Here is a 23,165-nt window from a genome sequence, read left to right as displayed (position 1 = left end):
TAAGGAAAATTGAAAGAACATATTTTTAAGAATCTACATTGTTGAACCATCATAAATAACTCCTTTTTCACATCACGTCTTATTGTAATCTTACTTGTCTTCAGTCTAATTTAAGACTACTGTTCTCCAGGGGCTTCACTATTTGCCAAAGGGAAGCTAGTTCATCAATGAACTCTAAACACTCATCGTGAGTACCAAATTAAAGTGCTGATATGGATGGCATGACAAAGTGATCTCAAAATATACCCTAGAAACTACAGACCTGATTAAAAGCAAATCCCTCTTGACTTCCTGTCTTCTTGCCTTGTTTTATAAGTGTAAATGCAAAGTCATAGGGAATAATCAAGGTAATGCCTTCCTTTTAGGAAAGGTTTTATCACCCAGTTGACCAACACAATAGACTTCCTACTGGTTGGAGTGAGTGTTTTATAAAAATTTTTGTTAATGCAATGAGAAGATAATCTCATTGTCTAGCTATAGATCAAGACTCAGGAAACCTGAGTTTTATGAATTTTTATACAACTAAAGTTAGAGTTTTTAATTTGGAGGGTGTGCTGGAAATCGGACCTAAGGTCTCATTAATGCTAAGCAAGAGTTATCACTGAACTATACTGCTGTCCCTATAATAAGTATTACTTAACTCTATTGTTTTCTTAGGCAACTTACATGTATTGGTAATGGAAGTTTGTATACAGACCTCAAATCCCGTGATCTTGCTAAATTCACTTAGTACCATCAGCATATTTTTAAGGAAAGATTTCTTAGGAATTACTGTGTACATAATCACGTCATCTAACAAAGACAATTAGCCTTTTTTTTCTTTTCTCTTTTGGGTATTGAACTAAGGGTGTTTGCACTGAGCTATATCCCTACCCTTTTGTTTTATTTTGGAGATAGGGTCTTACCAAGTTGCCCAGGCTGGACTCAAACCTGCTATCCTACTGTCTCAGTATCCCAAAATGCTGGATTACAAGCATGTGCCACCACACACCGTCTTTTTAATGCTGTATTACACTGGTTAAAATCTATAGTTCAACATCACATAAAACTACACAGACAACCTTGCCATACTCTTAATTTTAGGGCAAAACAGTATTTCATGATCTAGAATGATGTTAGCTGTAGGTTTTTATAGTCTCACATACTTCTGTGTCCACACTGTATATCTACACAGTTAGAGATCCACAGGTACACTCTGCTGAAGTATTTCTTTTAGCATTTTGACACACTACAATGTCTAGATATACCTAAGTTGCAAGCACACATACCTCAGCCCAAGGAGTTAACTCTTTCTCAACTAGAGGGGAAGAGGCAATAGTGAATGTTGTCGCTAAAAACATGATTCACTCTGGACCATGGGTTAGCACTTCAAAGGATTAGCCATTTGCAATACTGAATCCATGTTTCTTTTTCTCTTCTTTTCTTTTCTTTTTTTTTGTTTGTTTGGAGATGATCTTTAGGCGATGTAGCCCAGGATGGCCTTGAACTCATGACAGTCCTCCTCACCCTCCCATGTGCTAGGATTATAGGTGTGCACCATCAGGCCCAGCCTGTACTCATGTTTCCGATAGAATCAATAGGAGAGGAAACAACACCTATCAATGGAAAGAAACAGAAATTCCAAATTCCACGTCTGACACTGAGTAAGTATGAGGCTGTGAAAGAGTTCATCTCTTTGGACCATATATATATATATTCAGGCTCTACAGATGTTGATTCTATGTAGATACATAGATATAAATAAATAGATTTGGGAAGGGAAGCTTAACAGGTACTCAGAACTATTCTAAGTACTTTGCAATTATTCTTTTTGTTTTGTTTTTTGGTACCAGGGATTGAACTCACAACCTCACACTTGCAAGGCAGTCACTTATGCCACTGAGCTAAATCCCTGGGCTGCAATTATTCTTAACAATTCTATAAGGCAAATATTAGTATTCCTATTTTGCAGATGAGAAAACAGACTTAGGAAGGCAAAACCCACTGTCACAGAGCTTCTAAGTGGAGGAGCTAGGACTAGAACCTCAGAAGTCAGATAGTACACTAGTGAAGGGCACAAAGCTCGTTTAACAGCAAAGACAGAGTAAGAACCTCGACTTCTTCACTCCCAGAATAAGATTGCCTTTACATTTAAGAAAAGTTCTCCTAGCCCCCAATTGATATTAACAGATTTGTGTGCAAGGTTTCTTTTTTATTCTCCAACAAATCTTTATTTTCCTCCTCTTTTCTCTAAGTCATACATCTGAAACATGTTACTAAAAGGTAAAAGAGATAAAAAGGGGACTATGAGCTAAACAAGTTAAACGGTTTATGATTTTGAAGTCTTCAGTGTAGCTTGTACATATGGAGTCTCTGAGAAAAAGAAATGTGGAATGCTTCCCAAGTTATTTAATTATAAATACTGTATCAGGCATGTGAGTTCAGGGCATAATAACCAATACATATTCTAGCTCCCCGCACCCTAAAGAATAAAAAGCGCTAATTTCTGCAAAGTTGTTTTGTTTTTATTTTTGCAGCACTGGGGATTAAACCCATGGCCTTGTGCATGCTAGGCAAGTGTCTACCACTGAGCCATATCCCCTTTTTATTTTATTTTGAGATGGCAACTTATTAAGTTGCCCAGACTGGCCTGGACCTTTCAATCCTCCTGCCTCACTCATTCCCCTAAACAGTTGGGACTACAAGTGTGCACCACCATACCTGGCTATATAAAAGATTTCATAACACATTTACCTACCAAATCCACAATTCCTCCCGATCTCAGCTTCATCCTGATCATTCAGCATGTCAGGGACCAGTTCTGTAAAATACGTATCTCGGGTGGAAACACCTTCCCTTTCTCCTCCTAGTCCAACTCGTACGGTGCTTTTAGTTCACCAAAGCCTTCTCTGACCATCCTCGGTCCATTTGTTGCACCCTCTACTGTGCTATCACGGCACTTTACATCAGCACTGCAGCATTTTTCTCAGTGGCCCTCAGTTACCCAGAGATTGATGGATTCCATTCTATCTAGGTCCCAGAAGGCTGAGCACCAGCATTTACATGCCTAGTGAGAAGCATCCTGTACGTATACAATAAAAGGCTGTAGTTCCTTTATACTCTGCTAGGGCCACAGTATTCCAAAACAAAGTTTTCCTGGATCTTCCAAGGGGAAAGCTCAAGCTATGCTTTTCCCCCTAGCATAATTAATAAGCAATATTTACATTTTTATGCCTAACAGATCTTCTAAGAGGTAATTATTCTTTGTATTGAAGAGTCCCCAACACAAAATTAAGTCACTATGCATAGAAAATGACTTATTCTTTCCTTTTTAAAGTCAGTTGTAATCATTAGCCCCTTAGCCGTAATAAAGTCAATTTTCCTAACCACTCCAAACACTGGAAAATATTGTTCCATCAGTTCTAATGAAGTCCCTGTAGGTTTCAGAGCAGAAAATATGTACTTTGTGAGATCTAGTAACAAGGACTCCAACATGATCAACAATATGAGATCAAAATTGGTAGCTATGAGGCATAATTCATTTACTCATAGTGACTTCTTAGATTCTCTTAGTTTCTCAGAAAACATGCTTAACAATAAGCAGCTTTAGTTTGATTTTAGAAATAGTATTCTACTTCTAAAAGACAATAGGTCAAGCCTGACAAATAGAGAATGATACTCTATTCACAAGAAATAGGCATGAAATAGAGAATTTATCAATTCAAACATTAAGGTACACACACAAAAAAAGCACAGCTACAAAAAATATTAAAACCACCAAGGCTCTTCTTTCTTTCACACCAAAAGGGCTCTAAGGTTCTGGCTATTCCTTATCTGGTGTGACCTCTTGGGTTGCAATCTCTAGATGTACTGCCACTAGTCAAGGTTTTCTTCACATTTTCTGGAAATTTTATTCCTAGCATTATTTTCTTTTTTTACTACAAACAAACTAAACTGACCATTATGATTTCAAGTTGTCATTATATTAACAAGATCTTTCCCACTGAGTCCAAACTGAGTCTATGGTAACAATAGTTCCTTTCTTAATGGGTTAAGAAAGCAAAGTTACCACTATGACTAGAAACAGATGTGTTGAACACCTTATTGGCATATAATCACCCCCTCAAATCAAACACAGTGATAAGTTAAAAAAAAAACACACAGTGATAAGTTACACTGTGATGAAGATGTGTTCTGAGAAGTGAATCATTAGGCAACTTCATCCTTATGTGCACATCACTGAATATACTTATGCAAACCTAGATGGTGTAACCTACCACATCCCTAGCATTTATGGTTCAGTTTACTGTTCCTGGGCACGAATCTGTATAGCATGATACTGTACTGTAGGGAACTGTGGCATAGTGGTAAGCATCTATGTATGTAAACACAGAAAAGATACAGCTGAAAATATTGATAGAAATTAGTCAGGTTCATTACAATCTTATAAGACCAATGTCATATATGTAGTCTGCTTTCCAGAATACCATTATGCAGCACGTGACTGTAGTTGAAATCTGCCATCATTATCATATCTCACCACTGTCAATGTTAATTAAAAAATACAAAGAAATTGTAGGAATTAAAACACAATGAGGAATTTTACTCACAATCTTCCAACCATCCCTATGTGGAAAGTGAGGTATAGGAAAGCTAAATAACTTGTCCCAGGTCACATTCTTATTATACAGTACAGCCAGGATTTAAACGCTTATCTGTCTGACTTAAACAGATGTTAATTTATATACAAAGCACTGGAGAAAGATTGCTCCAGTCAAAATCTGGTTACTTTATTTTCTAATGGGAAAAATACATAGTTTTCCTAAATTCTCTGTTCATTATCTACAAAAAAGAAAATAAGTCTTTTAGGACTTCTTTGAAGATAATATACAGGATAAGCTCAAAATGGTGCCTCATAGGTAGTAAGTACTCAATATATGATGCTATTGTATAACGCTAATTGTTTACAGATGGGGCTCACAATATAATCTCAAAATATAATTTATCTTTACCCAAATGCTCTCTCGAAACCTTACCTGAGAGCTATGTAAATCTTTCTAGAATATAACTTCAAATTAAGTAATAACGTGATCCTATTCCCACCGTAGCTTCTTTTGTTTAAATACAGCAAGCATGGTTGCACATGCCTGTAATCCTTTCAGGAGGCTGCAGTGGGAGGACTGCCACAAGTTTGAGGCCAGCCTGGGTTACAAGTTCAAGGCCAGCCTGAACTGTAAGGCAAGACCTTGTCTGGAAAAAAAAAAGTTAACACTTATTTTGCCTTAAACCATACTTCTTTTAGTAGAAACAGAATAATGAGAAACTTCACCTAAGAAGTAACCTACAAAAGTTTTGGTCAGAAAAGATTTTTCCTCTTGAAATCAATTTGGAAAGTCTAAGAATGTCAACATACCACAATTCAAATATATACAATAAGTATATATAATAAGTACATACATTGCTTTGCAGATTTTACAAACAGCATAAGATCTAGTGTTTGCCCATAAGGTCCTCCTAATCCAACAGGAACAAGATATACACATTACTAACTTGTTGATACAATGCAGTGGGTTTTAGTAGTGAGTCTCATTTACATGCTCTGAGATCACAATGGGGAAGGTGATATTTCACTTTGGAGAAACATCTGAGGTTAAAATGAAGGGTGAATCTATGTCCTTTTCATTTAGAAATGGAGAGTCTGGTAGTTCCTCAAAAAGTTAAACGAGTTATCATGTGATCCAGCAACTCCATTCCTAGGCATAAAACCAAGAGAACTGAAACATATCTCTATGCAAAATCTTGTACTTGAATGTTTAGTAGAGACATTATTTAAAATAAAAAAGTGAAAACAGCTCAAGTACCCACCAACAGATGAATAAACAAAATACTCATGCAATGGGATATTATTCAGTGATAAAAAGGAATGGAGTACTGATATACAACACGACATGAAAGGGACTTGAAAACACTGGTAACCAAAAGAGGTCAGAAAACAAGCCATATCTTGCATGATTCCATTTATATGAAATGTCGATAGAGACAGAAAGCAGAAGAATGGCTGCCAGGGACTGCAGTTGGGAAAATGGACAGCATCTGCCTATGAGGTTTTTTTTTGTTTTTTTTTTTTAGCATGAGAATGCTCTACAATCAGTGGTGCTGATTGTTCAATTTTGTGAATATACTGAAAACATTGATTATATACTTTAAAATGAAGATTTTTGTGGTATGTATTATATCTCAACAAAGCTATCATTTTTTTTAAAATGAGACACCACAAAGTGGAAGGCTCCTTCACCATCACTCCCACGCAAATCCAGAGATCACCAATATCATCAGTTTAGGATGATTCCTTGTTATACCACCTTAATTCCTCGCAATGCCTACAAGAGGTTCCCACATACCACAGGTATTTTAGGCACCTGACGCACAGTAATTTTAAACCAAGATAATACTATAATACTACCTTATTCTCTTCAGAATGATACAGATCCTTTCGTATGCACCATCACACATAAACTCAGTAGTTCAAACAAGGTAGCTTTAAAGGAGAAATTGACATTAACACCACAAACCCCATGTGCAGAAACAAAAGAGCACAGTATTTACTGGCTCAGAGTTCACCAAGAACCAATTCAGTTAACCAAAAACCTTAATAGGAAAGTTCATGCAAATAAGAAGGCACTTGTTTACAAACAGACTGGGATAACAGGGTTAGAAAGCTGCTGCTTTGGAACACACAGCAGCAAGCAGTAAATCTGGTCAAGTCCAAATTAGATAGTCTCACAAAAAGACTTGTTCCTAGAACAAAACTGTATTGCCAATATTTTTCTTCCCAGAGGTTTTAATCAGAAAAGTCCAGTGAAGAACTTTTAAACAACATAAAACACCTTGGGCTCTATCTCTCCGAGATTCTGATTTGCTTAGAAAAGAGCAGGCTGGGGCTGGGGGTTTAGCAAGCAGGCAGTTGTGAGTTTGATTTTGGGTACCGATAAAAATGAAAATGAAAAAGACCAAAAAAAAAAAAAATCACCAGAAAAGAGCAGGCTGATACTAAAAAAAAAAATTTTTTTTTAAAGTTCACTAGGTCATTTGGAAATATTTAGTGTTAGGAACCATTACAAAGAATGGACTGGAATGAAGTTTTCCTGTAAATCATCTAAATATCTATTTAATAATCAAGATTTAACATGATTAACTTGTTTTTTTTAATTTTATTTAAAGAAAGACTAAACAAAACAGAAAATAGGTAGAAATAATACATGCATTCAGAGAAAAAATAAACAGTAAGAAATCACTGGTTGATGTTTACATATTGTCATTTTACAAATAGTTATTCAAGATACAAAAATGGAACATGTAAAGTGAGAATTCAAATAGTGAGACTGCAAACAGTTCTGTTCAACTGTTCAATAAAAACTTAGAAATATGGTTATCAATCCTATACACTTAAACATACATGCAGTTATCCATATCTTCATTTGTGTTGAGAAAGAAAAAACCCAAGCAGGCTAATATCACTCTGAACAGAGAATAATACTATTGCTGGGTTTCACATTATGACACACCAGAGTCAGCACTGGGTTCTTTAGTGACTCTTTTTCCTCAAAGTATCTGTTCATTTCATCATGTGTCATAAGATCAGCTCTCATAAACTGTTTATAGATTCTACACATGCATGAGTCTTAGCATGTATTTCTGTTCTTTCTATATTAGAGGTAGAAGCGAAACAAAGCAAGACAGAACAAAACATATTCCTATAAACACATGAAACAAAAAAGACATATAAGACCATTGTGCAAGGACTTCTACCATAGTTCCTGTGTTGTCTCTTGTTATCTTCAATAGAACTGGCTATATCATCAGACATAGTATAACTGAATATATCATTATATAACACTATTAATAAAAACACAACTTTGTATATAGCATAGAACTTCAACAACTGGCAGTTATCGAACCAGAATGTATATCGTAGGGTCTTGTCTTCTAACATGATTAACTTGTAATGGCTGCTATCAGAAGACTGCTGGCATATCTTAATGTTATGCATAGAGGGCCGAGGATATAGCTCAGTGGCACAGCACCTGCCTGGCAAGCACAAGGTCATGAGTTTGATCCCTAGTACCAAAAATAAAAACAAACAAAAACAAAAAAGCGAGAAAAACGGAGACTCAAGAACATACTCCTAAAGTCAGCAACAAGGACAAGCCAACACATAAAGAGTCACAGTGATGACCCTAAATTTTCTGGATACATACTCTCCAAACTCCTTTACAGTGCTGGAATGTGAAGATAAAGTTTGGCAGAAGGAAGCTAGTCAGGCTGTAACTACATTTAGCCATACCTTAGACCATTTTACTCTGGACCTCAATATAACACAGAATTAAAGTATTTTTGAAAGCTTCCTAATTGGTGTCCTTGTACTGACTGGGTGGTTTTCCTCATGTACTCCATATATGAAATGCCTCCCGACTTGCAGTTGAGAGGCTGGAAAGCAGGATATTACCTAGAAGCCCTGGCCACGTGGGAAGGGAAGTAAAACAGAAGCCTGCACCTTCTGGCCCTATGAAGACAAAAGAGAGCAGGACAAAAGAACCAAAACATGATTCTCTTTCACACATCCCCTCTACAGACACTCCTCCAAAATGGGTATAACTCATATAGCATTAGAGCTTCAGATATATTAAATCTGTTTTTGAGGCCAGGGTTTTAGCTCAGTGGTGCAGCGCCTGCCTGGCAAGCACGAGGTTCTGAGTTCAACTCACAGTATCCAAAAAAACAAAACAAAACAAGACTCTATTTTTCCAGAGATAACATGGAAGTGGGTTGCAGACTACTAAGTTCATTCATCATCTCATTCTCTGCCAGTAAAGAATGGCAAGTGCTAGGGGCTGGGGATTTAGCTCAGCGGCATAAGCACCTGCCTTGCAAGCAGGCAGTTGTGAATTTGATCCCCAGTACCGATAAAAAGGAAAAAGACAAAAAAGAATGGCAAGTGCTCAGATATAGCAGGCGGAAGAAGCAAAAAGAAGAGCTTCGGGTAGCACCGTTTAGTCTTTGCAGCCTGAAGAAGGCATGCAGGGCGTCTAGAAGTTGCTAAGAGACTGGCAGGCCAGCAGAGATCTGTGGTTGAAACAGAGTTCTCAGTGTACACAGTCTTGGAAACAAATGTGCAGTACCACCTCCATAGTCAGTCTCTGCACATGACTACTGAAGGAAAAATTAATTATGACTCAACAGATGACTCCAGGATACATTCTTAATTAGATGATGATGCAGCAGATGCCTTATAGATACCCTCTCCTCTCCAACTCACAGAAACACAGTAAGCACTCTCTTCCACTAGCCAGTAATATTATGAAATAGCAATGATTTGCCAGACATTGTTCTCAACTGATGATGATTTGGAGACAGTTAATACAGAAAAAAAGTCTCGTTCCCAACTAAAGAAGATTACGGAATGGAGAAAGGGTAGTGTGTAGGACATACTGTTTCATACAAGGAGCCTTGTTAAAGAAGTTAAGTTTGAAAAGATATAAAGCAGACTGTCCTGACAAATAATTATTGTAGCAGGTTTTTAAGGCTACAAATTGTCCACACTCCAATTATTAAGAGGTTGGAAACCTATCTTTCCTTTCCTTTAAATGAACTTGTAACTCTTTCCACCAATACAGTGTAGCAAACATTAACAATATGCAACTTCAAATGCCAGATCATTTATCTTAAAAGGCCTAGCCAGACATGGAGGCACATACCTGTAATCCTAACACTCAGAAGGCTGTGGCAAGAAGATTGCTGTGAATTCAAGATCAGCATGGGCTACAAAATGAGTTCAATGGCGAGACCTTGTCTCAAAAAAATAAAATAAAATAAAATAAAATAAAAGGCCTGAAATTTCCATCTTAGCCACTAAAACATTCACTTTTGCAGCCCCTGAACTACCAAGAAGTACATCTTAGTTACCTGAGACCAAATGGTTTGAGGAACCTCAGGTTGTAGGAGAGGTTCCTTCCAGGCGTCCAATCAAGAGGCCCCAGGTGAGGCCAGCCTTGATTTATCTTTGCCCTGGTGACGGGCATGGGAGAGAAGACACTTTCAGGTTACTGCAGCTCCTAGCAGTGAAGCTATCCTAAGTCATTCAACCCTTCCCAGTTGAGGCCCTAGGTATCATGGGGCACAAATTCCTGCTGTGCTCTGTCTGAACTCCTGACCCAAAAAAGCTGTGAGCAAAATAAAATGGCTGTTTCACATCACTGAGTTTCAAGCATGCTTTATCAAGTCCAAAGATTTATTATGATGCAAGTTTCTAAAGCAACAGATAAGAACTGAGAAAGAAGCAGTTGGTTTAGCTATAGAAAATTATAAAACTATTTTCTTTGTCTAATCCTAGTCTGAAAGAATCTATTATCCTAACTACTGGTGAATAAATACACTGTAACACTCTTGATTGTTAAGAATATCTATTTTATCTATAAATGCTACAACAGAAAATGTTTCAGTTCTCAGGAGGAACTGGAATCATTCAGTGAAATCTGAGTAAGGTACTATTCCTTTACCTCACTTTGCAGGTTGGAACTAACATTCTCATGATACAATTCAGAGTTGTCCATGAAACCATTTTTGATCCTTTCCCTTGGTGCATGGAACATATTAAGCACCCAGTAACATTTTTGAATGACTGATAGGATTTAAGCAGTTAGGGGAAAGAGAAGAGTTTCCAGACAAAGCAAAAGGATCATGGGGAACAAAGGTAATAAAGATAGGAGTAATGAGGACAACAGATTGGATCATCTAAATTTAATGTTCATCATTCCTATCCATATACCTTTGTTCAGCATCCATATGCTCACATCTTAAGACCTTTGGTATAAGCAGTTGTCATGATCTAAAACATTCTTTGCCTATTTGTTGAACTCTTACTCATTCTTTACACCCCAGCTCAATTTCTCATGATCTGTCTAGCTTTCTGACACTGTCCCACTCCAAGTGGAATTAATGACTATACTACATTCTTGCAACAATTCTCACAACCTTATCTCCTGCTTGAGTGCCTACATGCCACATGCTAGGTCAAAAAAGAAAAATGGCTTCCCTTGAGGAGTTCACATAATTAAAGGGTGAGACTTTTTTTTTAAAGTTGCACTGCATATGTAAGAGCCCCACAGGCCAGGTACGGTAGCATCTGCCGGTAATACCAGCACACAGGTGACTGAGGCAGGAGGATTGGTGCAAGTTCAAGGGCACCCTGGGCTACACAGCAAGACCCTGTTTCAAAAAAGAAACAGACCTCCCCCTCCAAAAAAACCTCTTAAAAAAGTAAAAAAGAGCCATATAGAGGTATGGCAGGATGCTGTGGGAAGACAAATTTTGTTTAGGAGGAAATCAAGGAGTGCCACAAAGTGGGGCACAGCTGAGGTAGACTTTGAAACTGCTTTAAGACCAAAATGCTAGATGGGAGAAATCAATAGAATCACAATTCTATAGGTGTCAAAAAAGGAATCATTAAATTAACAAGACATCTGATCAGGTTCATTATCTTTCCCTGCTTTGGAGAGTTCCTGCTCAAGTTATCCTAGTTCTCTTTTCATAATGCCTGATGCCATTTGATCTTTCTAAATACTTTAGCTATTTACATCACAAAGTATCCAGCTAGTTAATACAGTCAACTTGATTATCTTGGGAAGTGGGAAAAATATACCCATTTCTGGGTATATCTTGGTAGATCTTGCTCTCATAACTTTCTCTCTGACACTGTTTCCCTGCTTTGCTAACAACTAAGCATTTTGTTGTTCAATGATGTTTCTGCCCTGAAGAAGACAACCATGGATGGAATCCTCTGAAACTGTGAGCCAAGTAAACCTTTCCTTTAAGGTGTAGGTGTCAGGTAACACAGTATCTAACACCTGAATAAGCAATTCATTAAAAAATCCAAGTTGATAATACATGAAAATATATTCAAACTCAGTAGCAACCAAACAAATTTCAAATCATATTCTTAAATGTTTTTAAAAATTATGTCTAATATCAAAGAATCATGAAAGCCGAAATTATTTTTTGAGAGATAACTTGGTATGATATATCAAAAACCTTATGATTAACTATATCCTTTGAGTTAGAAATTCTATTTATAAGAATTCATCCAGAGTATAAGTATAAGGTTGGGCTGTAGCTCAGAGGCACAGCACCTTGCCTGGCAAGAGCAAGTTGTCCTGGATTCAATTCCTGCTACTAAAAATAAAAAAAGAGCTCAAAGTATATGTAAAGATGTATGATACTCTAAAGACTATTGTACCATTATTTAAAATAATAAAGGACTGAGAACATATCCCAGTGGTAAAGTGTGTGCCTAGCATGCATGAGGCCCTGTGCTCAGTCTATCACCAAAAAAAATAAAAAGGTAAAATACCTAAATGTCCAAGGAAAGAAACATCAAATACTGTTAGATGTGGCACCACACAAACTATAATAGTTACCACTTATAGAGTGCTTCTAATGTGCCTGGCATTATCATATTTAACATCACAGTAAACTACCACATAAACACATAGGCAAACGTTGAGTGAGGGTTTCCCAGTTAACCCAAAATTGGTAAATAGAATCCACAGCTTTAAAAGACAGAGAAGGTGAGTTTGCACAAGGTAGGGCATTCCATAGTGGAGCTGAAATAATCAAGGGTTTGTAGAAGAGGCTGGGCATTTAAATTATAGCTACTCAGGAAGCTAATGCAAGAGGACTGCAAACTCAAGGTTGGTCTGGGAAACTAAGCAAGAACATTACTCAAAAGAAAGAAAAAGAAAAGAGAAAAAAGAGATGTAGAGAATGTAGCTCAAGGGTGAAGGGCTTCTTAGTACAATCTCAAATTCTCAGTACTGCAAGGGGGAAAATAGCATGCACCCTTTTGAGTTCTGGCTAGAAAAACACATGATTCACATTTGCATACCTCTGAGGGACCTCCAATTAGTTGATCAGAGTTACCATTACCTCCATTTTACAGAACACGAAATTAAACTTCAGAAAGATTAAGAAACTTGCCCAAGCCCACAGAGCACATGAGAGGCTTAGTTTGGATTCCAATCCAGGACTAACCTCAGAGCTCATGCTTTTCAGTTATTTAGGACTTTTCAAATACAAATCTTCAGGGATCTGTAAATCCACCTCAGAACATTTTGTTTTATCTTTAAGTTTTCACCTAAATGTTGATTTTTAACACACATAAACATAAAGTTATGCCTTTAGAAATACCTAAGTGTAGGTTTTAGTATCTGAATGATCATCTTGAAAGTTCTGACCCTTGCTGTTCCACATTGCTTTTTTTTGGTGGTAGGGATCCAACGCAGGGTCTTGCAAATGCAACGCAAGAACTCTACCATGAAGTCCCACCTCAAGCCCCCCCCCACTGCATTTTAAGTCTTAATGAGATCAAACAGTAAGTTCTTTAGTTTTCACACACTAATAATTAGTAACAAAGGACAGAGGTGATGATACATAGTTAGTATGGTCATATCAATTAAAAGCCAAATGACGTGCTATACAAAAGTAAGGTTTCACTGACGTTCAAAGATAGAAATACAGTGGGAGAAAAGAATGAGACTTAGAACACACAGGCTCCACAGGAGTAAGTGTCATATTCATGTTTCTAACTACCAGTTTAGTTCTTGCAAAACATTTACTGTTGTTAGTGTGAATTACATTGGTTTTGATATTTTATATTAATTTATAAATGTGTTTTGGTCTTATAATTGTGCAAGAGAAATAAGTGCAAATAATGTTTATAATTCAAAGTTTTTACTTATATATTTTGGTTAAATAATAAAAACCAATCAACATCAAGGCCATGTAAAAATGTTCAAAGTGTTTTTTTATTACACATATTGAGAAAAGTCATTCTGCCCAAGTAGTAATTATAAGCCATATTAGAAGACTGTTTGACACAGAGGGAAACATTTTCAGTGTATTAAATTAAGGTACAAAGGGTAGTATAATCTCTCGTATATGTGTATTTGAAGTACACATAAACAGAAAAAATACACGTTAGAAAATAGACTGAGCTGTTAATGTTTAGGTTTTGGTAGAGAATTTCAGGTGTTATTTATTAATATTTCTGTAAGGAACAGCCAGGTGGGACCACCAGGCTTATGTAAAGGCACTATGGTCTAGAATTTGTTGCATCGTGGTATAGGCAGACAGAGGGTGAAAAGGTCATCTGTAGGGAACAAAGAGAAGTGGGCCTGTTAGTAGGTTTTGGGACATTAGGCAGGAAGATCGTAGTAAATGTCAGTGACCAAAGGACTCTGGAGTTTCATGTTTCAAAAGACACGAAAGTCTTTGAGATGTCTGGTGTGAGTTCTTGGGTATCTTTAGATGTAGTCCATGTTCCATTGCATCTCTTCTATGATACCCTGTGTTTGCAGATAACACCATGCTCAGTTGAGAACAAACACCTTTGCTGTTGGACAGTTTGGGTATTGTAGAGAGTCATGTCCAAATTGAGTCTTACAATTTCTATCTGGTTTTTTTGTATGTGTGAATATATTTAGAATAACTATTAAAGGAGAATTTATGTGACCAAAAAACAAAAAATTCAGTTCTTTATATCTTATCCCATGGAAGTTCCCAAAACCTGTTGCTGTGGCAATCATGTTTTTAAAAAAAAATTTTTATTTTAAAGAGAATGAATCAAAACAAAACAGAACAGAACAAAGAAAATCAGAACAGACAATGCAAGCAACACAGGACTTCACAACAAGAGGACATCAACAGGGGTTACCATGTCTCTTGTTTTCTTTGAAATACTTGACCATACCTTCACACACAATAATATCAAACATAGCAAAATAGTATAAAGTCATTCAAAATAATGACGGCATTACAGGATTTCAAAACCATATAACAGGAAATGATAAATGGCTACTATAATATCTCTTTTTACTCAAACAAGTTGTCCATACCATCACATATGATACAATCAAATAAAACACAACAGAATAGAACCAATCAAAACAGAAGAACAAAAGCATGATAGGACTTCAAAACAAAATGATAGAATATCAGCAATGGTTTGTTTTCTTCATACCATCACACATAATAAAATCAAACAAAACAGAAAAAAACCAACTAAACAAATGAATGAAAGCATTTTAAGACTTCAAAACAATAGGAAGCCAACCATGATTAACATAATATATCCCATTTTGTTCAAAATAGCTGGCCATATCATCAGACAAAGTAAAATCTAACAAAACAAGACAGAACAAAGCCAAACCTAACAAAATTGTGCAAACAATACAAGAGTTCAACACAAGACAGTAAGAAATTAACAGCGGTTCTGTCCCAGGTGTTTCCTCCCCTATCACTCTTACAGTAACTATTTTGCTTTTGGATTAACTCCTTCTGTTTTTTATGCCAGGGTTTTACGTGTGAGTTCAAACTGACTTGCTCATGAACATGATCTCCAGTTGTATCTATTCTCCAGATTACTTTACTTTATAGCTGGGTAGCTTTCCACTGCATGAAAATACCACTTCTTACGCATTCTTCAGTTGATGGGCAAGTTACCCTTGTTTTTGTTCTGGTCTCCTGTCACATGGAACAACTGGTTTTTCTCCTTTCATTTTCAGTCTATGAACTTCTTTTCCAGGTAAATGTGTTTCTTGTACACAGTACCAATGGATCTTATTTCTTGATCCACTCTCCCTGTGTTTCTTTTTATTGCTGAACTGAGGCCTCTGCATTAACGGTTACAACCAGCATACATTGGTTTGTCTCTGCCATGCTATCCCCTGTTGTTGGCCCTCCACTTTTCCCCCTCATTTAACTGCCTGGCCTGTTTGGCGATCCTCCTTTGCTGCTATTCCTGGAACCACGGTCATCTTTATCTCTCTCTAGAATATCCTTTAGCCCTGCCTGTCGGGTTGGCTTGGTGGTCATGAATTCTTCAGTTATTCTTTATCACGGAAGTATCTTATTTTTCCATCAATTTTGAAAGGGAGGTTTTCAGGGTATATCAATCTGGGTTGAAAATTGTTTTCTTTCAGGGTTTGAAACACTTCACTCCAAACTCTTCTTGACTTGATGGTTTGTGTTGCTAAGTCTGCTGTGATTCTGACTGGCTTTCTTTTATGGGTGATCTGTTTCTTTTCTCTAACAGCTTTTAACATTGTTTTTATGCTGAATTTCTGGGATATTGATCATTATATGACTGGGTGTAGCTTTACTTTGGTTATGGCTACCTGGTGTTCTATATGCCTCACTTATCTGAATGCCAGATCCTTTACCCCATGTTTGGGAAGCTTTGTGCTATTACTTCTGTAAGTAACCTTTTAATTTCATTTGTGTTGACCCCTGCTTCTTCAGGGCACTTATCACTCTTAAATTATGCTTCATTGTGTCATCTTGCAGCCACTGAATTGTTATTTCGTGATTCCTTGTTATTTTTAGGAGATATTTCCTTTCACGATCGGTAGCTGCAATCTTATCTTCAAGGTTTGAAAGTCTATCTTCAGTCTCTTTCAAGTAGTTTTGCCAGTTTTTGATTGACTTTTTAATTTTCTGGATCTCTCTTTGAATCAGTTTCATGCATTGCAATTCTTTTTTATATTTACTCAAGATTTCCACCATTTTCCTATGCTCCTCTTTTTTTATCTACATCTTCTTTAGACATGCTGAGCAATTCTTTCAGTAAGTTTGTGATTTCTTCTTTCACATGAGACATTATATCTGATTGGATTGCTTTCACAATCTCATGAAGTTGTTTCCTTATCTCTGTTGCTATCCCCTCAGAGATTTCAGGTGTGTGACTTCCATTTTCTTCCATGACGGTATCTCCCAGACTTGTTCTGTGTGGGCTGGAGGTCTGAGATGGCCTTTTGTTCTTTTGTCTCAACATCTCCTGGGTTCCTCCCAACAAGGTAGTTGTGGGGCCCCAGGTACTAGCTGGCATCCCTTCCACAGTGTAGGAGAATGGGATAGGCATCTGGGTTCCTCTGACCTCCGATTTACAGGGTGGTAGCAGGGCTTTGGGCAGATCTGTGCAGCAACACTGGGGCTTCCTGATGATCAGGGATGCCTGGAGGTGAGGTGCTTCTCTCAGCCTGTGTACCTACACCGGGACTTCCGCGATGGTGGCAGGCACACAGGGGTGTTTTTCTGACTCTCCTGGTGGGTGATGGCTGCTCAAAGGAACCAAGGGCCTCCAGTGGCAGCCTACAGGTGCACAGGGCTTACCTGGTTGAGTTTCCCTGATCCTGCAGGCTGTGTGCTGGAAGGAGACTTCTGGTGGCACTGCTCAGCAGGTGGAGGCAGATCTGTCTGCTCTCTCTGCCTGCACTGGCCACCTGCAGGAAGGGGCCCTCTGGTACCTGTGTCCAGCAAGTGGAGGCAGATCTGCTGGTTTTCTCTGCCTGTGCTGGCCACTCACAGGAAGGGGTCTTCCTGTGGTGGCACCCAACAGACAGACGTGGATCTGTCTAGTTCTCTCTGTCTGCACTGGTTGCCCACAGAAAGGGGACTTCCAGTGGAGGTGCCTGGCAGGCAGAGGTGGATCTGTCTGGTTCTCTCTGCCCATGCTGGCTGCCCCCAGAAAGCAATAATCATGCTTCAATTCATTTGTAGCTCAAGCTCTTCTCAGAGAAATATAATCAAACTCAGCATTAATATTTGTTCAAAATTTAGATGTATATAAAATGCTGTACTAGTTAACCAATAACTTAGTGTGCTTCAGGTACCAAAGATCAACAAAGCACCATGTGCATGGTAGAAGCTATTGGTCTGAACAAAAGCATAAGCCAGTGGTTACTGAATAGCACCAAGACAGAGCAACAACACAGGACAGTAAAGGAATTCCGTAACTCACTCTGATGGGAAGGTGGGACAAAAAAAGTTTCCTCAGAGTAACACACAAATTGAGTCCTAAGAAGTATAAGAAGTATGAGGTCTCTGAAAACAAGAGATGGCAGATTATCCAACAGGTAAAATCCATATGTAGATCTCACAACACTGAACTCACTGGTGATACATCAATCCCTTCTAGAAACTTACAGCACTGGTTTTTACTATCTGTATGATACGGACTCCTGGTATTACAGTTAAAGTGGCTTCTTTAACATGACTATAAGCACTGAGGTGAACATGTACATAGGGAACTCTCATCATTTGTTAATGACAATGTCTTGACAGACTTCTAAAAGGCTTTAACTTCAACCCACTGTAGTCTCTGTTGGCATTTTAAAAAGTTGGTACATATTTAACCTATAATCAATTTTCTTGTCTAAAAACCTAAAACATTAAAATAGACTCGTGTGTGTGTGTGTGTGTGTGTGTGTGTGTGTGTTTGAAATTGAACCCAGGACCTCACAAGTGTTCTATTCCACTGAGTTACATCCTCAGTCCTCAGATCCATTTCTGTAACTCTCACAAGAAAACTAGCTTCTGTACTATATATAAAACCTAGCACTTTCTTTTGCAAGCCAGCAGCGCTTCAACTGGTATGCTTCCCAAGACAGGATAAGAAAATACACTGTCCAAGAAATCTTCCAAAGAAACTGTGATGATGGTCAATACCTACAGGCTATGGCTGATCCACCCAGGTGAAACTCTCAGAAGGAGTGCCACCCACATGCCATATCAGGCTTGTGCTATACATAATAGTGAGCAAGTGGAAGTCAGACAAATGTCTAACTTGGGTGGGGGTGTATATATAAGGTACGGGACATTCACTCAAATGGTATTTATAGACTTATGCACATGTCTCAAATTTGCTTTAAAATATTCTAGCAAACAAATGCTAAAACGGGTAAATGCAACAAATGTGACAAAGTCTTGACAATATGTGAAACCATGTGAATCTATTCAGTATACTATTTATTTACTATATGATCAAATCTTTTTATAATTAAAAATTAGAAAAATATACAGGACTAAATAAACACATTTACAATGGTAATTTATAGAAAAAAGCAGAGTATAAAATGATACATCATTCTGATTATAACCATGTAAAATTTAAGTGTGTGCCTAACTCAAGACCAGTAATTACAATATCCTAGTGCTTGTAAGGTTTGTTTTTTTTTTTTTTGGTACCAAAAATTGCAGGCACTGTACCACTGCACTATATATCCAGCCCTTTGTAGGGCTTTTTCTTTTAAAGAGAAAAAAAAGTTTCCAAACACAACAATTAGGGAATAACAATGGTGTATATAAATTGCATATGGTTATCTTCAAATCAGTTACTCAGAGTACAAGACATCTATGTTTAATCGAGCAATACTAGCACAAATCTTTCTCTTCAGTAAGCTCAGAGAGTAGTATAACTGTCTTAAGTATCTTTTTTTAGCTTCTCACACTAGTGAGACAATATGAAGTTTACATATGGGTAGCTGATTTATTTCACTAATGATCATGGTCTCAAACTGCATCCATTTACCTATAAAAGTCTCAAGTTTATCCTTCTTTATGGATGAGTAGTACTTCACTGTATAAAAATACCACATCCTTTTTATCCATTCCTCAGTGGATGGGCATTTAGGTTGTTTCCAAGATCTAGCTATTACAAATTGTGCTGCTATATATATGGGTACACATGTATTTCTATGGTATGATGTTTTTAATTCTTCTGGTAAGATATCCAGAAGAGGAATAGCTGGGTCAAATGGGATCTCCAATTCTAGTTTTTTGAGGAATTCCCTTACTGATTTTCATAGTGGTTGCACCAGTCTACACTTCCACCAACAATAGAGAGGAGTTCCTTTTTCCCCACAGCTTATCCAGCATTTGTTAGCAGTTGATTTCTTAATAATAGCCATTCTTTCTGGGATGAGGTGGAATTTCAGTGTTGTTTTAATTTGTATTTCTTGAATGACCAGTGATGTTGAACATTTTTTCATATATTTATTTGCAGTTTGTATTTCTTCATCTGACAAGTGTGTATTCACCTCAGCTGCCCATTTTTGGATTGGGTCTTTAAATTTTGGAGGACTAATTTTTTTGAATTCTTTTTATGTTCTCAATAGTAATCCTTTGTCTGAGGAACAGCTGGCAAACATCTGATCCCATGTAGGTTTTTAAAAACTTTTTGTTTTTATTTTAAAGAGAATAAAACCAAGAAAAATAAAACAGAATAAAGCCAATCAGAAAAAACAGTGTTAAGTGACACAGGACTTCAAAACAATACAAAATTAACAATGGTTACCATAATGCTTCTTCTTGTCTTCAAAATAGATGCAGACACATTTAGACACAGTAAAAAATCAAACAGAACAGAACAGAATAGTATTAAAAAAACAATGACTGTAATAAAAGAATTCAAAACAAGACAATAGTAAATCTGAAATTTGTACCATAATATATTTTGCTATTTTTGAAATAGCTACTCATGCCATCCAATATAACAAAATGAAACAAAACAAAACAATAAAACCCAACCCCACAAAAAATGAAAATGATACAGGATTTCAAAACAAGATGATAGGAAATTTAAAATGGCTATCACCTTCAGAAGAAGATCCCCCACTGATGCCACAGTGCATACCTATGATGCTCTAAATAGATGGATCAGGTCATCGGCCCTAGACCTACAAAGTCAGTGAAACACCAAACACTACAAGCATCAAATTGCATTTCACCTCAATAGTTATCATGTCAGCCTGTGTTTCTCCAGATCATCCAGTTGCTTAAAGGGGTGGGAGCAGGGCTGGCTCTTCTTGTTTCCTCCCCACATGCATGATGCTGGTTAGCAGGGAGGGCCTCCTTCTTGGTGACTTCTTGTTCTCTTTCCTCTGTAGTCCACAAATGGCGCATGTAGGGTTTTTTAATGTACCACGTTACTCAAAGAAACCAGGGTCCTTTGAGTAAATACCTGATTCCAATCTAGGTCAGTATTGTACAAGACAAAACTGGAACATTTTGCCATATAAAGTAGCAAAACAAGGGCTGGGGATTTAGCTCAGCAGCATAAGTGCCTGCCTGGCAAGCACAAGGTCATGAGTTTGATCAACAACTAACAAAGACTTGTAATGTCACGTCAAAAGGATCTAGAAGCCCAGCTGAACAGGTTCCCTTTAGCTAACAATAGTATGATCTCAATTTCAATAAGGAAAACAAATATACATTCAAACACATTGAACATGTTTAAATATAAAACTACCCTAATTGATCACTTTGAAGAATATTAGAGAATCCACTCATTATTTTAACAACTAGTAAATAAGTTAAAAGAAGCAAGCATAAAATTGGGAAGAATAGTTATAATAAATAAATGGCAATGACTCTGAAAGTAACATGATTAAAATCTGGTCCCAACAAGTAGCACCAAGCCTGCACTAAGATAGAAGTTGAGATGTTCCCACTACAGGAAAAGTGCTCAGTCTGGCAAAGGAAAACCTACAGAAGCCAATGTGAATGCCAAACTAGAGGTGAAAAGGAGGCCTTGGAAGCAAGTCCAGAAGAGGCCCCAATGGAGCCTGGAGAGAAAGTGCTCCCAGCTGAGTTTAAAGGGTTATCACTTCCTTGGGAAGTGGGAAGCTTTTGCACTTTAAACTCTTCTCATCTATGGGCTCCAGAATCTCCCATGTTGATGTTTACATGCACCAACACGTACACTTCCTATGGGCAGGCCAAAGTTACAGCTGCAGACAAATCACTGTGTAGCTTAATTTCCATTCCCTGAGATCAGAGGACCTTTCAGATGTCTTTTTCAGGAAAAGTGAATTCTCTGGAACTTGATGTGATGATATTTGGTTTGGGAATTTCACTTATCTGGCACTGTAAACTTGGAGTCTGGCTCTGATCTTAAAGGGATATGAACACACTTATGCCTCATGCTTGCACTTCCTAGGAAATGTTTAATAAGTAGGTTATCAACCTCACCCCCATTCTACATACCTACTCTCAGTTAGACACTGTGGTAAGATTACTTTCAGAGGTAGGGCGGTAAATTCTCAAGCCCAGTGAAGTAAGAATCATTATTTCACTTTTACAGACAAAGAAGTAGCATCAGAAAATGAAGTCATTTGCTCAAGGATGCGAAAGCTACTGAAATTTTACGAGGGCTTTTGAAGGTAAACACTATCAACGCATCACTGAAATCAAGCATAGTGGCACATGACTATATTCTTGGGAAACTGAGGCAGGAGGATTGAGAGTTCAGGCCTACTCGCCAGGGCTTGGACTACACAGCAAGACAAACCAACCCACCTACCAAACCCAAACTACCACTGATCCTTCACTTGAAGGAGCTGCTATAAGACAGGCACAGATTTACTACGTGATAGTAATTTTCTTCATCAAAAAATGTCATCTTACCATCAAATATGGAATATCCCCCTCAGCTCTTTACTTACCCATCAGAGCGCTTTCTGAGGTGTCACGCTGGACGGCTTGTAGGCCCCTGCATCCTACATGCCCTACCTCTTTCACACCCCTAATTTTCTGAGTCCACTCAAGTCCTCACCTCCTATTCAAAGAAGTTCTCCAAAAGAAGTTCTTCCATCTTCCTTCACACCGGAACTCCGGCCTTCATACAACTCCTTGCCTGGATCTCATAACTCCATATAAGGGCATCATTCTGTTTCACATGTATACTTCCGGTCTCTGTAGTCTGAGAACTCTTGAAGATGTTGAGTACTGATTTATTCCCTTGGGAGGGGAAAGGACACAATATATTCTCTATACACACGTGTCCAAATTAATTTGATCTGTTTAATAACCTCCTTGGGAACCTATATTTCTTAGCACTTCTCATAAGTTCTGGTTTACCATATTTCATTATCCTCTTCTAGCTAGAGAAAGGCCAGCCAGAGGCAACATCAGAATTGCTTCATTAAGTGAAATAGCAGGCACACTTTCCTGTTTTATATAACTTCATAATCTCTGGTTTTCAGACATTGCTGAGAGAATATTCCATAATCATTTAAGGCTCTGAAGATTTTGTTCTGTTCTCTTGGGTTGGAAATATTAGCAAGGCCAATTTCTAACCTTCACCAAAGGAAGAGTTTTTAAAAACACTGTGGTGGCTGGGCACAGTAGTGCATGCCTATAATCCCAGCACTTGGGAGGCTGAGGCAGGAAGACTGATGCAAGTTGGAGATCAGCCTTGGCTACAAAGTGAGTTCAAGGCCAGCCTGAACTGCATTGTAAACCACTGCATCAAAAAGACAAAAAATAAAACAAAATAAAAATAAACTAAAAGGGGC

General features: G+C 37.7%; 1 protein-coding gene and 1 long non-coding RNA gene across 2 annotated transcripts in view; both read right to left on the bottom strand.

Annotated features, from left to right (window-relative positions):
• LOC134477686 (uncharacterized) overlaps positions 1-22,416 on the bottom strand; it is a 105,432-nt gene extending 83,016 nt beyond the window's left edge. Inside the window, exon 1 of the long non-coding RNA XR_010049827.1 lies at positions 1,269-22,416. This is a non-coding gene — a long non-coding RNA (uncharacterized LOC134477686). The remainder of the gene's footprint in view (positions 1-1,268) is intronic.
• Positions 1-23,165, bottom strand: part of Gab2 (GRB2 associated binding protein 2) — a 187,797-nt gene that overhangs the window by 151,124 nt on the left and 13,508 nt on the right. The window lies entirely within an intron of this gene.

The sequence above is a fragment of the Cavia porcellus genome, unplaced genomic scaffold, assembly GCF_034190915.1.
Source record: "Cavia porcellus strain 051 isolate PalLab524CR breed Dunkin Hartley unplaced genomic scaffold, mCavPor4.1 scaffold_9, whole genome shotgun sequence".
Lineage (NCBI taxonomy): Eukaryota > Metazoa > Chordata > Mammalia > Rodentia > Caviidae > Cavia > Cavia porcellus.
The sequence above is the reverse complement of the archived record's forward strand: the minus strand, read 5'-3'. Positions and strand labels throughout refer to the sequence as shown.